Source organism: Cebus imitator, unplaced genomic scaffold, assembly GCF_001604975.1.
Source record: "Cebus imitator isolate Cc_AM_T3 unplaced genomic scaffold, Cebus_imitator-1.0 Scaffold8, whole genome shotgun sequence".
NCBI classification, from domain to species: Eukaryota; Metazoa; Chordata; class Mammalia; order Primates; family Cebidae; genus Cebus; species Cebus imitator.
In genome coordinates, this window is record NW_016107323.1 from 3,196,403 (window position 1) to 3,210,770 (window position 14,368).

A 14,368-nucleotide genomic window follows, 5' to 3' on the forward strand; every position below is an offset into this window, starting at 1 on the left:
CCTGCCTCAAAGAAAGCATATCTAGATAAAGGCAGAGAAAGTGGTTCCGCTCAGTCCGGAGACTTCTGGGAGCTGCAATAAAGTCTGCAGCTCACAATCGGTCAACTGTGGCCAGCTGTCTTCAGGACTGAGCGTTTCTCTTCCCAGGTCAACCAAAGGTTGAGGCTTAGATAAAAGGCTTGCCCCATGCTCAGCTAGTTGAGTTGCTCAGCCCACATCCAGGATTAACCAAAGCTCCTCACTGGCTCTCTGGTTTCAAAACAAAACTTTGAAAGAGGACTGCATTCAGTGGAAAATCCCGGAGTAACAAGGCCCCTGGGAGTGCTCTGGAAGCACCATCTGTCAAGTATTTGTTCACACAACCCATGACCAAAACAGCCTTTTCACGTAAATACCAATAAAGATAATAGCACCTTGTGTATTGAGACAGCTCTACTGACCCTTCAGAACCCCTCACCTGGGCTCAATTTGGCCTCCTACAACTTTCTGTAGCAGGCAGAGCACCGGACTTTCAAATAATTTAGTCCTATTTTAGGCATGAGGAAATTGAAACCCAAAAAGATAAGAGGAAGGAAAATATACATTCAGAGCTGGAACTAAGTTTCCTAATCAAAATTTACTGACTTTCTCACACACCAGTGCCTCCCAAATACCACTGTCAAAGGCTGCACAGCTGGCTGCATCAGGACCATCTGGGCGTGACCACAGAGATTTTGGAGGTCTTGGATAAACTCCCAAACAAGTATTTTTCAGTGATAAACAGACAGATTTGGGGACCCCTGCCCACTATGCTGTGTTCACAGAATCTGGGAATCCTGGAAAATCCAGACTAGAAAGGCCATCAGAACTCACTGGGTGTAACCACCTTCTCTGTGCTAATCCCCGTCTGCAGCCTCCAGCAAGTACTTAGGATATAGACTCTGCTGAAACAACAGAACATTTGATGAGCAAGTTTCTTTCTCTCTCACATCACAGGCTGGGTTTAAACAGTACAGAACTAAAAAAGACAGCTCCCTGGTGTCAGGGACATAGGATTCTTCACTGCTCTGGGGTCATAAGGGTGTGTTGCAGTGCGGGCTTCCCAGGAAGCAGGCTTCAATATGGAGCTCCAAATGCAGGAAGCTGATTGAAGGCTGCTCTGGGGATGAACCTGTGGGAAAAGGTACAAAGTTGGACTAAGTAGCAGAGGGAGGAGTTGAGCTGTGATGCAGTCACAACCAAGCCCACAGCCAGACCCAGGGGAGCCCTGAAGCTGTGGTGGCCTTTCAGGATGGTCTGAGTTGAGATAAGGGAGCAGGATCTTTATACACAGAGAGAGACTAGTCACTGGATGCTGCTATCCCTAGGAAGGGGTATGACCTTGGACTGGAAGACTCCCTTCAGCTGAGAACCATTCTTAGGAAGGCTGAGAGCTGAGAGCTGGCAGCTTCGGGAATCAGGCCTTCGGCCCTGAAAGGTCATCTCAGCAGTGCAGCATCTACTATGAGGTTATTCCGGGTTGCACTGTGCCTCCCAAAAAATTCGTATTTGGAAGCTCTAACCCCCAGTACCTCAGAAATGACACTTTATTTGTAAATAGGGGTATTAACAATGTAATGATTTAAGATGAGGTCATATTAGAGTAGATGGGCCCTAATTCAATATGACTGGTGTCCTTATACGATGGGGCAATTTGGACATGAACTTAAACAGAGGAAAAGTGACATGAAGACACAGGGAAAAGATGGCCATCTACAACACAAGGAGAGAGGCCCAGAATGGATCCTTCCCTCAAAACAACCCTGCCAACATCTTGATCTCAGACTTGTAGTCTCCAGAACTGCAAGAGAGTAAATTTCCATTGATTAAGCACATAGTCTGTGGTACTTTGTTACAGCAGCCCCAGCAAACGGACACAGAGGGTTGCCACCATTCCACGTGATCTACCATGGTTTTCCACCATATGTGCCTTCCAGCCACAGGGAAGGAGAAGGAGGAAAGAGAAAGCAGACAGACCCCCCCAGATAAGGGTTTAAAAGTTTCCCACATCACTTCTGTCCATATCATAGCTTGGTCACATGGACATACTAGCTGCAGGGAAGGCTGGGAAGTGGAGTCGTTATTCTGGACAGCCACGTGAAAACTGACTGGGTGCGGTGGCTCATTCCTGTAATCCCAGCACTTTGGGAGGCCAAGGTGGTTGGATCACCTGAGGTCAGGAGTTCCAGACCAGCCTGGCCAATATGGTGAAACCCTCTCTCTACTAAAAATACAAAAATTAGCTGGGCATGGTGGGGGGCACCTGTAATCCCAGCTACTCGGGGAAGCCGAAGCAGGAGAATCGCTTGAATGTAGGAGGTGGAAGTTGCAATGAGCCGAAATAACACCATTGAACTCCAACCTAGGTGACAAGAGTGAAATTCCATCTCGGAAAAAAAAGAAAAGAAAGGAAGAAGTAAAAACTTTTTACTGAAGAATAAGATCAAGAGTAAAGTTAAATGACCCCTCCAAGGAGCTGAAGTGAGATCAGGGGCAGACATAAAAACACTTTTCTTAGACTACCTTGTCAGAAAGTCTCAAAGAAAGGAAAGCACACAGGAATGTGGGAGCACAGAAGAAATTCAGCCTCACTCTGACTGAGAGCTGGGTGGGCTTCATGGAGGAAGTGACCCAGGAGCTACTCCCAGAGATAGAGAGGACACTCCCAAAGTGCAGCCAGATGGGGAGGGAATTTCAGGAGAGAAGAAAGCATGCCCAGTGTGCAGTGTGCAAGGATCTGTATGTCCATGATCTCATTTCATCCTCAGATCTACCCTGCAATGCACCCATTACTATCTCCATGTCACACAGCAGAAATCTGAGAGGTTCAATTGGGAGGTTAACTTTGTTAAGTTAACCTAAAGACAAGCTTATTGTCTTTAGGTCTGCTCCCGATCTCTGTCCCCCAGGCGGGAGAGCAGTGGTGCAATCTCGGCCCACTGCAGCCTCTGCTTCCCCTGTTCAAGCGATTCTACTGCCTCAGCCTCCCAAGTAGCTGGAATTACAGGCATCTGCCACCCACACCCGGCTAATTTTTGTATTTATAGTAGATATGCAGTTTCACCACGTTGGCCAGGCTGGTCTTGAATTCCCCAAGTGATCCACCCACCTTGGCCTCTCAAAGTGCTGGGATTATAGGTTTGAGCCACCACTGCTGGACACAAAGGCTCTATTTCTAACCCAGATATAAATGGGCCTCCCCAAGCCCTGAGCTCTATAGAGGATTGTCGCGAGTGGACACAAACCCAGCCACAAGATGATAATCCAGTCCAAAAAATGTGCACATTCCCTGAGACCCATTCATTCATGCTTTCCTGTCTGCCTTGGGGGCCAGCCTGGACAACACAGTGAGATGTTCAGACCACCCCGGACAACCTAGTGAGACCCCATCTTTACAAAAGAAAAAAAAAGAAATTCCAGATCTTTACTGTTGCCACTTAGCGCCAACAGATCTATTTAATGAGAACAAGAACCTCCGCCACCAAGCCTAAATCACTTGCAGCCTGTGTCATTCAGCTGTCTCTCCTCTCGAGCACTAGAGCCCAATAGATCTAAGTTCAAATCCAGCTGCACTTGATTGGTCGAGTAACCAAATATATCACTTCACCTAAGTCTGTTTCCTCATCAGTAAAATGAGGGTGAAATGCCTCCGCGAGCTGTCTTGGCCCAACCTAGTGTCAACTTAGTATAAAATCCTTCACGTGTTTCCTAAATAAGGAAGTAAAAAATCTAACTGTGGGTGGAGTAATGGGAACAGAGTCACCTCCTGCCCTGCATAACCATCTTTGGCTCCCCAACCCCAGCAAATCCCTAGCAAAGGTCTGGCGATGGTTCCGTAGCTGACACCAGCAACATCAAGGCCCATTTACACTGCCCTGTGGTCAGTGAATTCTCACCTCACCTCCAAGACTTCCCATCACACAGGGGTCTGAAAAGGTGCAGTTCAGTTTCTATGAAGTTCTGCTTTATCCGTTATCTTGTGATGAGGTACAAAAAGAAAAGCTGGAACTTCAGCGCAGGCTGGAGGGCCAGGTAATTTTGGTGGGGAAGTGGGGAGGTCTGGCTGCCAGTGGCTTGGGTTGTGCTCGGACTGGAGAGAGGTGTAGAGCCAAGACAGGCAGCCTCAAGGAATAATTTAAACTAGGATCCAGGAATGACCCTTAAGTAAATCAGAGCACACTTGCCTCCAGGAAAGCTTGGGAATGGAACGCAGCACTCCCCTAACCTTGTGCATATTTCAAGTAATAGTAATTAATTCACTCATTCCTTCATTCATTCCTGAACATTCAGATGAGCACAAAATGTCTTATAGGCAGGTGGTTACATTGTGTCTGATCTGGAGTCACACAGACCTGTGTTCCAATCTTAGCTCTGCCTCTTATTACCTATGCATCTTGGGCAAATGGTTCTATCATCTGACCCTCAGTTTCCTATGTAAAATTTGGGATTTATCATGCATCCCTCAAAGGATTACTGTGAGGATGAAATGAAATCACTGATGCCAGGCACAATGCCTGACTTACACAAACACTCAATTAACAGTAGCTTTAAAAATCTGACCTGGTCATAGCAGTAAACACACTGATGGGTAATTAATGGCCTATTAAATGCTGTTGGCCACTGGACCCATGCTCCCACTATGGCCCCTCTCCAAGAACCCTGACCCAAGCTGGGCCAACTGGATTCTGTTTTTCTAAAGTTTGTGATTGCTACTCAGCAATTCTAGTCCTGGTAATCAGGCGTGGTGGCTCACACCTGTAATTCCAGCACTTTGGGAGGCCAAAGTAGGGGGATTACATAAGTCCAGGAGTTCAGGACCAGCCTGGACAACATAGTGAGACCCCCACCTTTTCCAAGAAACAGAAATTCCAGTTCTTTACTGTTGACACTTGGAGCAAGCTGACAAGTAAGAGCTGAAGCACCCATTGTATCTCCTGTGTCCACAGAAGCAGAGGAAGCCTTTGGAAAGAGGAAAAGATGAAAACAGGCAGAATGAGGAGCAGAGATGAGAGGTGACAGGGTCTGGGGGAGAAGTTGGGAAGGAGAAGAGAAAGAGAGAGCACACACGCACACGCACACTTAGTTTTCATAAGCCACTCAAGGATGCTCCCCATTGAGCCCTGCTTTCTGCCAAGTCTGATATAAGAAGCCTCTTCTTTCAGATCTCTCTCAGGCTCACTGATTCTTCTCATGTCCCATCTGATACAAGCATCCTAGTTCCTCCTTCCACAGATGAAGACATGAGGCTCGGAGTGGCTAAGTGTCTGGTCAAGCGCACACAACTGGCCAGCATCAGAGTCAGCATTGAAACTCTGATCAGCCTCCCGATGTAATGGACACAGATCCAGGAGTCAGAAGACTTTTGTTGGAGGTGCAGTTCTTCCACTCACCTGCCAGGTGACCTAATCCAATCCCTCAATCACAGAGCACTCTGCTTGCTGGTTCTGTACAACAGAGATTAGTGTCCTCTCTTCCATCTCACAGGGTTGTTCAATGAAATTCTGTAATGAATGAGCTGTTTAAATTGCAAAACACTACAAATACTAGCTATTATTATGAGTTCACACAACTTTGTATATCTTTGCCCATCTTACAAGATTTTTTTCTTTTTATAATGGAGTCTTGCTCTGTCACCCACACTGAAGTGCAGTGGCACAATCTCGGCTCACTGCAACCTCCACCTCCCAGGTTCAAGCAATTCTCCTACCTCACAGCCTCCTAGCTGGAACTACAGGCATACACCACCACACCTGGGTAATTTTTTACATATAGTAGAGATAGAGTTTTACCATGCTGGTCAGGCTGGTCTTGAACTCCTGACCTCAGGTAATCTACCCTCCTCAGCCTCCCAAAGTGCTGGGATTACAGGCGTGAGCCACCGTGCCCAGCCTCTTATGAGATTTTAAAGTTGAAAATCCCGTGGATAGGAACCATGTCTGCTTGAATGCCCCAAAAGCACCTGGAAGTCTGCTTTTCCTTGGAGAATGTTTAATAACTGCAAGTTATTTAAAAAAAAAAAAAAAGAAAAAAAAAGCAAGCACATTTACCTTTCTAAAGCAGAGGACACAGATTTCATACATAGAATAAATCTATTGAGAAATTAGTCATTTTCTCAACTCACGTTCCCTATTATTCTTTGGAAAACTTGGATGGCATTTGGAGTGATTCACAAAGAAGAATAATTAATGTGTCTTCTGTAATTTCTTTGAGTAGCTATTAAAAACACACGGAATAGCATGTGTTTTTCCATTCTCTGAAAATCAAGAAATATAGAGCTGTTTTTACTCCAACTTTTCCAAAACAAATCACCTTTTGTGATGAAAAATGTTGCCCTAAGGAGAGAAATTTTCAGGAAAATTATGAGTGAGTGAAAGAAAACAGAACACCAAATAGAAGTCCTATTTAATGAAAACAAAAACCTCGACCAGCAGGCCTAAGTCACTTGCAGCCTGTGTCACTCAGCTGTCTCTCCTCTCGTGAGCACTGGAATCCGACAGACCTCAGTTCAAACCCAGCCATGCTTGATATTGGCTGAAAAACTGCAGATGTCACTTCGCCTAAGCCTTAGTTTCCTCATCCGTAAAATGGGAGTGAAATGCCTTCCTTGTGGGCTTCTGGAAAGATTACATGAGATTATGTATTTAAAGGGGCCTATGATATTATAAACTTTAAATAAGTTTGTCATTTCTCTGGTTATACTCAACGTGTGTAGTCCCAATCAACATACAACACTTCCCTGAAAGGAACACTCTCCTGGTAGCAATGCCTACTGGAAAATTCTAGTCCCTAAAACTGAGATTTTAGGTCCCTCATTCTGGCATCTAACAGGACAGGAATTTGGTTTAGAAAAGTAAAATTATTTTGTTTTCTCACTTTATCTATTGTTTGAAATGACATTGTCAAGTGTAAAAGAGGGAAAGGAAACCTGCTCCATGCATGTCACAGGTGCATGTGGTGTGTAAGGAGTGTAAGGTAGAGAGAGGAAGGAGGTGGGCAGGAGTGGATGAGAAAGACAGGAAAAGAGGACTTCAACTTTATCTTCGAATTTTGTATTTCATGGGTATAAAAGTATTTGAAGAAAATAAAATAAAATGTTAACAGCAATTCAAGGCAGTGATTATATGGATGTTTGTTACGATATTCTCTGTACCTTTCTGCATTTTTTCAATATCAAATTCATTTCCAAGTTATTATTGATCATAACAGTAATGCATTTTTTCATGGAAAGAACTTCACAAATATCCTGACCGCTCTAATAATTGGTGTAACTTATATTCTGTTTATTTTTCCTGTCTTTATATGTGGGTAAAGTCACTTTACAGAGTATAATGTATAATCCATTTCCATTTAGGAATATGCCTAGGTGACCGGGTACAGTGACTCAAACCCATAATCCCAACACATTGGGAGGCCAAGGCAGGTGGATCTCTTGAGGCCAAGGCAGGTGGATCTCTCAGCCCCCTGAATAGCTGGGACTACGGGCATGCATCACCAGCCTGGGCAATTATGACAAAACTTCATCTCTACAAAAAAACACAAAAATTAGCCAGGCATGGTGATGCATGCCTGTAGTCCCAGCTATTCAGGGGGTTGAGATGGGAGAATTGCTTGAGCCCAGGAAGCTGAGGCTGCAGTGAGATGTGACTGCTCCACTGCACTCCAGCCTGGGTGACAAAGCAAGACCCCGTCTCAAAAAAAAAAAAAAAAAAAAACGTGAGAGATGGGCAGGTAAGCAGCCCACGAGAGATCCTACAAGGTGATAAGGTGCAATGATGGAGCAAGGCAGAAGGTGCGTGGGCACAGGGGTGGCTGCGGGATAAGGGAAGACTCCCCAGTAGAGGGGATGACTAGAAAGAATCTTGAAGGAAAGGGAAGAGCTTGTTAACATTTAAAACTTAGGAGTTATTTTACGTATTTAAATCCAGATGTTTGTGCTTATCTTTAAAAAATCAAAAGATCTGGCAGTACTTGGGAAGAGTCCTACAGGGCAGAAATTGGCAGTACCTGAGTGGAAGACTGTGTTCTGAGTGAGGTGCAGGGATCCTGCAGCCAAGCCCAGTCACACTCAACTGACACCACGTGGGCCAGGGGCCTCCCCACGCCCCTGGGAGTTCTCTCAGCTTCGGGGAAAAAACACATTTGCTCCTCCAGGCAAAGGAAATGATTTGAGAGATTCTGTCCAAGGCTCTTCCAGGGCCAAGATTGATTTCAGACTTCATGCTTCGGGAATAAATCCAGAGCTCTTGCCTCTAGGCTGTGCCCACTGCCTCAAGCCAGAGAACTCTACCTAATGGTGATATTGGGCACCATGGGAAGCCAGTCAGGATGGTGGTTTACGGCGGGCAGTTAATTTGGTTCTTTTTAGATGATACCTCATAGGTCACTTCCTTCCCTATTGTCTCACAGAGAGGTATTCCTGGGTAAATGAGGAGAGGAAAGAGGGTAGTTAAGCTCTCACACCCATGTGAGCTGAAGTGAGATGATATTCAAGGAAGGTGACCAAGAGATGCATTGATCCCTCATTGATAGAAAGCCTATAGAGTAAAATCTTCATACCCTCAAACCTAATAAGATGCTTTGTCGCTCTGTGTGTCGTTCAATGGTAACTACCTACCAGGCATTATTCCACCATGGACCATTTGATCCTTACAAGAACACTGGGAGGGAGGCTTTTATTATTATTATTATTATTATTATTATTATTCTTTTTGAGATGGAGTCTCACTCTGTCACCAGACTGGAGTGCAGTGGTGCAATCTCGGCTCACTGCAACCTCTGCCTCCTGGATTCAAGCAGTTCTCCTGCCCCAGCCTCCCCAGTAGCTAAGACTACAGGCAGGTGCCACCATGCCCAGCTAATTTTTATATTTTTAGTAAACACGGGGTTTCAGCATGTTGGCCAGGATGGTCTTAATCTCTTAACCTTGTGATCTGCCTGCCTCAGCCTCCCAAAGTGCTGGGATGACAGGCATAAGCCTCTGCACCCAGCCTGGGAGGGAGGCTTTCTAACCAGTATTTTAGAGATGAGCAACTGAAGCTCAGAGAGTACATGTAGCTTTACCAGGTCAGGACCTATTGTCTAACTTAGAGACCTAAGATCTTCCTGCTAATATCCACAGTCAGCTTCCACCAAATCCTGGGAACCTAGAGATATCACAATTGATCCATCGTGAACACAGGGAAGGTCCAGGGCTGAGCCAAAGGAGTAGAAATGGCCAATTTATTGCAATTATACCCATTTTCCATTCTTTAATCTAAATGCACGCTGTCATTTTATTGGCTTGTCAACCTTTAGACAACTCGACCCTGTTCTTCATTTATTCGGTCATCTCTGCAGCCCCAGCACTCTAGCCAGAGGGAAGCAGGTGGCCCGCTAACTCATTGTTTTTCCTGGGGCCCTGTTTGTGTTTCATTGCCCAAGGAGCTGTCCATTTCTCTACTTGGTTACTTTTCATTTTCTGACAACCCACAATGCCATGTTTTGCGCACCACCCCAGGAACACAGACTTCAGAGTCAGCCTGAAGTTTAATTTTTAAGCCCAACAGGGCCATAAAGTTCGATAGTTGCCTTGGATACTGGAGTTCTCAGAGCCTCAGTTTCCCAGTCTGTAAAATGGGAAGACGGGAATAACAAAATTACTCATTATTTTTTGCATTCGATAAATGAGATTATGTATGTTAAGTAGCTAGCATATAGTAAGCACTCAATAAATACCGATTGCATTCCCCGACACCATGTGTGACACACATGTCATTGTTTTAGCTCAGGGTACCTCACTAGTTACCATTCAAAGTGCCACAGAAGATTACAAGTACTTTAAGACTTAGAGAACACAAAAGGGGAAATAGTTCTCAAAAAAAAATTAAAAAGTAAGAGTTTCTTTTTTAAGATATCAGAATGGCCGGGCGCAGTGGCTCACACCTGTAATCCCAGCACTTTGGGAGGCCAAGGCAGGCAGATCACGAGGTCAAGAGATCGAGACCATCCTGGCCAACATGGTGAAACTCCATCTCTACAAAAGATTCAAAAAAAATTAACTGGGCATGGTGACACGCACCTGTAGTCCCAACTACTAGGGAGGCTGAACTGGAAGAATCGCTTGAACTCAGGAGGCGGAAGTTGCAGTGAGCCGACACTGCGCCACTGCGCTCCAGCCTGCCGACAGAGCAAGACTAGATCTCAAAAAAAAAAAAAAAAAAAAGAAATTAGAATTGGGAATCCTAAAAAACATGACTGGAAATGGAGTTGGATATGAATCCAGAACCTAAAGGCACTGAGAAGTTCAAAAAAAATGTGTGTCCCTTTGCTTAACTAAGACTTTTCTAAGCTTATTTGACCATAGAAATTTTTGTCAAGCAGTACCTATTAATTTCCAAGAAATCCACACGAACATAAAACACTTTGGAACCGTTGCTAATTGTTTTAAGAATATTTATAACTATCACTGGTCAAGACGACCCTATAAGTTAGGTATTTCAGCAGCTTCATCTCTGCTCACACATACACTGAAGTCATTGTTGTCCATATGAGGACATAGTCTCTAAGGAGTAGCCCAGCCTCACACAGGTAGGACAGCAGCAGGTCCATACCCGAGTTTACCAACTCAGAAGTCTGCGGCCTTTCCCCCATACCATCTCCTCTCAATTTTGTCTAATTTCCACCCCCTTCTTCTGAAGCTAAGCTGTAGTCACTTTCTCTTTAAGTTCTATTGAATCAAGCACTTTTACTATAATGCTGTGATCACGCTGATATAGAGTGTGCCTTAGTCAGCAAAGAAGCACCATGAATCTCTCAAGGTATCATCCAGACTTCCTCTCCTTCCGGACCTTCTTTTCCAGACCATCTCATAGACATGCTTCCAGAAACACTTAATTGGAGTCTCTAAGAGCAATCTCAGTGGAGGTGGAATTTTTGTTGTCTTCGTGTGATCAAGTCATGATTTTTCTTCAGTGTGTGACCACAGTAGGACTCAGAAAGTGGGTTCTTACGCAGCTCCATATCAGTCACAGGTATGTCATTGAGCAAGTCCTCAAAACTCCTGCTTCTTAGAATTCCCATGTATCAGCTAAAAAATAAATAGAGTATATCAGATAGCTAACTTTTGGGCTTCCCACCAAGCTTGTAAATGATGAGATAAGCTGAATTTGCTATTTCATAGGGATTTAAGTTCTGAAGTCTAACTGCTTGGGTTGAAATCCTGGCTCTACCACTTACTATGTGACCTTGGGCAAGTTACTTAACCTCTCTGTTCTTCAGTTCACTTATCTGTCAAATGGGGTTAAATCACAGAATTTAATTTGAAGGGCAAAGTGATTAAAACAGTGCCTGGCACATTCCAAGTGCTTGATAAATGTTATTATTATTACCCTTAGCCTGTGGCTCAGCGCTGCCTAAGAGGTTAGAAATCCCCAAATGCCCTGGTTCCTGGGCAGAGATGACCCCTATCCCACAGAGCTCACCCTCTCCCTGCTTCTCTTCCCCTCCTCCTCCACACTCCTCTCCACTCCCCACACCTGCCCTTCTCAGCCTCAGAGTCCCTCAAGGAAGAGTCCCCAAGGAGTGTAAATGGAAGCCACCCTGCCTGAGGGGAGAAAGGCCAACCTCACACAGCTGGACCAGGCTCATGGTGACCAAATGAGCCATGCAAGGTCTGGGACAGCAGTGGGGTGACCCAAGAAATTAGCCAGGTCACCAGTCCATTCATGGCCACCTGGCATCCTGCCCGTCCCCGGCCCTCAGGGCCCCTGGGGCTACTGTGAGGGCGAAGTCCTTCTGCTCTGCTGGGCATAGCCCCTGGGACACCACAGAGGCTCTGGCTGCCCAGAGCTGCCCCTAGAAGGGGCTCACACCCATCGTGGAGCCTCATGCCTGCACCTGGACTCAGAGAAGAGCCGAAGCAGGAAGGGGGAGTAGGGAAGAGGTGTGGGCAACAGCTAGGATTTCTGCCACCAGCTGAACTCTTTACGATGAAGGGCAAGCCCTGAGGAAAGAAACTGCCCAGTGCAAACACAGCTGCCTCAGACTGCCACCCCAGCCACCAAGCCCCTCCACACCTCAGCTTGCTGAGAGGATGGATGAAACAATGTGTGGAAAACTTAGAAAACAAGAGAAACGCACAATAAATCTCAGCTACTATTACCAAAAACGTTCACTTACTCCTCACAACAATGCTCTATTAGAAAGAAGTAGAAAATGTTCTATTTTCCTGATGAGGAAGCTGAGGCTCACAGAGCTCCTACATTTGGGACCTGGGTTCAAATGCAGCTCTGACCCCCATGTCTGTGCTGTCACCACGGCACCCTCTGCCCTGGGGTTCCAGGCAGCCCCTCTTCAGCACATTCTTCTCTGGTGGAGACAAAAGCTATAGGGTTTGTCCATTCAGCCAGAATCTGGGGTGTGCCAGGCACTGTCTCAGGTGTCAGGGGTGTAGTGGGGGACAACAGACGGAATGAGGGACTATAATTCCCACGTAAAGCGAAGATCCAAAGCTGCGCTGTCCAAAATGGAAGCCATTTGCCATAGGGGGCTCTTTGAACTTTTCCTCCATCTCTTCACAGAGTCTGGGTCAATCCTTTCATTTAAAAGAATATAGGAAGCAGGTGTTTATTTGGGGAAGGTCTATGATCCATGTCATTTCCTGGTTCCAGATTATAAAACAAAACCACTTAATTAGGACAGTATCAAGTGAAAGAACAGGAGAGGGCATAAGAGGAAAGGCTGATTCAGTGAAATACAATGCTTGAATGAGAAAGCCTTATGCCTCAGCAAAAATCAAGTATTTTAGGCTTTCATTCTTCAGATCCTAACTTTCATTAAAATATGAATTAATTAAAATCAAACAAATGAATAATCCAAGTCTTCCATCACACCAGCCAAGTGCCCAGCAACCCATGTGGCTGGTGGCTGCATGCTGGACAGCGCTAACAGACAGCATTTCCATATGGCCAAAGCTTCCACCAGAGGGTGTTGCTCAAGAGGATAGGAACCAAAACCATGAGCTCTGGGGACTGACACTGAGAGGCTAACCCTGAGAAAGTGGCATTTGAGCCAGGACTAACGGTTGGGGAAATCAAGTGGAGGAAGGTGGGGAAGGGCAGGAAAGCCCAGTAGGCAGGGGAAACAGTACCCATAAAGGCCAGCAGTAGGAGCCCCCCTGCAACTAGAATGGAGAGAGAGTGGAGTGCTTCAGGGCCCAGTCTCCCCAGGGCTGGTGGCTCTTCCAAGCTGTGTAACCTTACATAAGTTACTTGACTCCTCTGTACCTCACTGTCTCCGCCTGTCAAATGAGGATAATGATAGTACCTCCCTCCCAGGCTTGCTCTGATGATTGAAAGAGCCCCGCACATGCTTAGCACTGGATGTGTGTTTGTTGTTAACGATTGCTGGCCCAAGATGAGGTCAACGAGGTAGGCAGAAATCAGACTGTGCAGGCCTTGTGGGCTGTGGAAAGAATCTGGTCTTTATCCGAAAAGCAAAAAGAAGCCTGACAAGCATAGAGGCCAGAGGGTAGCCGGTAGAGAACCACAGCCCATCTGAAATGAAGGCTGCAGTGGCCTCCATGCAACACGAGCCAGGCGCTGGAGTGTACGATGGTGAACTCAGCATCGCCTGGCCTCCCACAGGGCTAGAAATTGATTTTTTTTTTTTACACAAAAATCTCCTAACATTTCAAAGTAGGCCTCTTATTCCCAAATTTTTAAGTACCTTGAGGAACAAACCAGGCATCCACTAGGACATCTGGTCTACCCCACAATCTGCAGCTCCTCAAACCCCAATAAACCAAAATCCATAATTAAAGTCATATCACCAGATGAGCCAGGTGGCTCCAAGAAGAAGCCAATAGACCACCTGGAACAAAAATGGCACATCAAAAAAGCTGCCAAATTAAATCTGAACCCAATTGCTACATGATTGGGCTGGAGGATCCCAGTGCCTGAGTAAAAGAGCCCACGGGTAAAAGCATAAACAAGCTTCACAGTCTTTTCCTTTTTAACTTTTTGGTGGTAAAAAGAAAATATATGAAAAACCGTATTCTCTTCACTCAGAGGTTGTGAAATAATTTTTTTCTCCAACCCTTCACAGAGTCTCTGTCAATCCTTTCACCTAAAAAAAATAGAGGCAGCAGGTGTTCATTTGCAGGTCTATGGTCCATGTCATTTCCTGGTTCTAGGTTATAAAACAGAACCATTTAATTAAGACATAGTATTGAGTGAAAGAACAGGAGATGGCTTAAGAAGAAAGACCGATTCAATGAAATGAAATGCTTGAATGAGAAAGCCTTATGCCTGAGCAAGAACCGAGTATTTTAGGTTTTCATTCTTCAGATCTTAACTTTCATTAACGATTGCTT

At 45.4% G+C, this 14,368-nt stretch overlaps 1 pseudogene; it reads right to left on the minus strand.

Annotated features, from left to right (window-relative positions):
* Positions 1 to 4,944, minus strand: part of LOC108312285 — a 10,259-nt pseudogene extending 5,315 nt beyond the window's left edge.
* Positions 4,945 to 14,368: the final 9,424 nt, after the last annotated feature.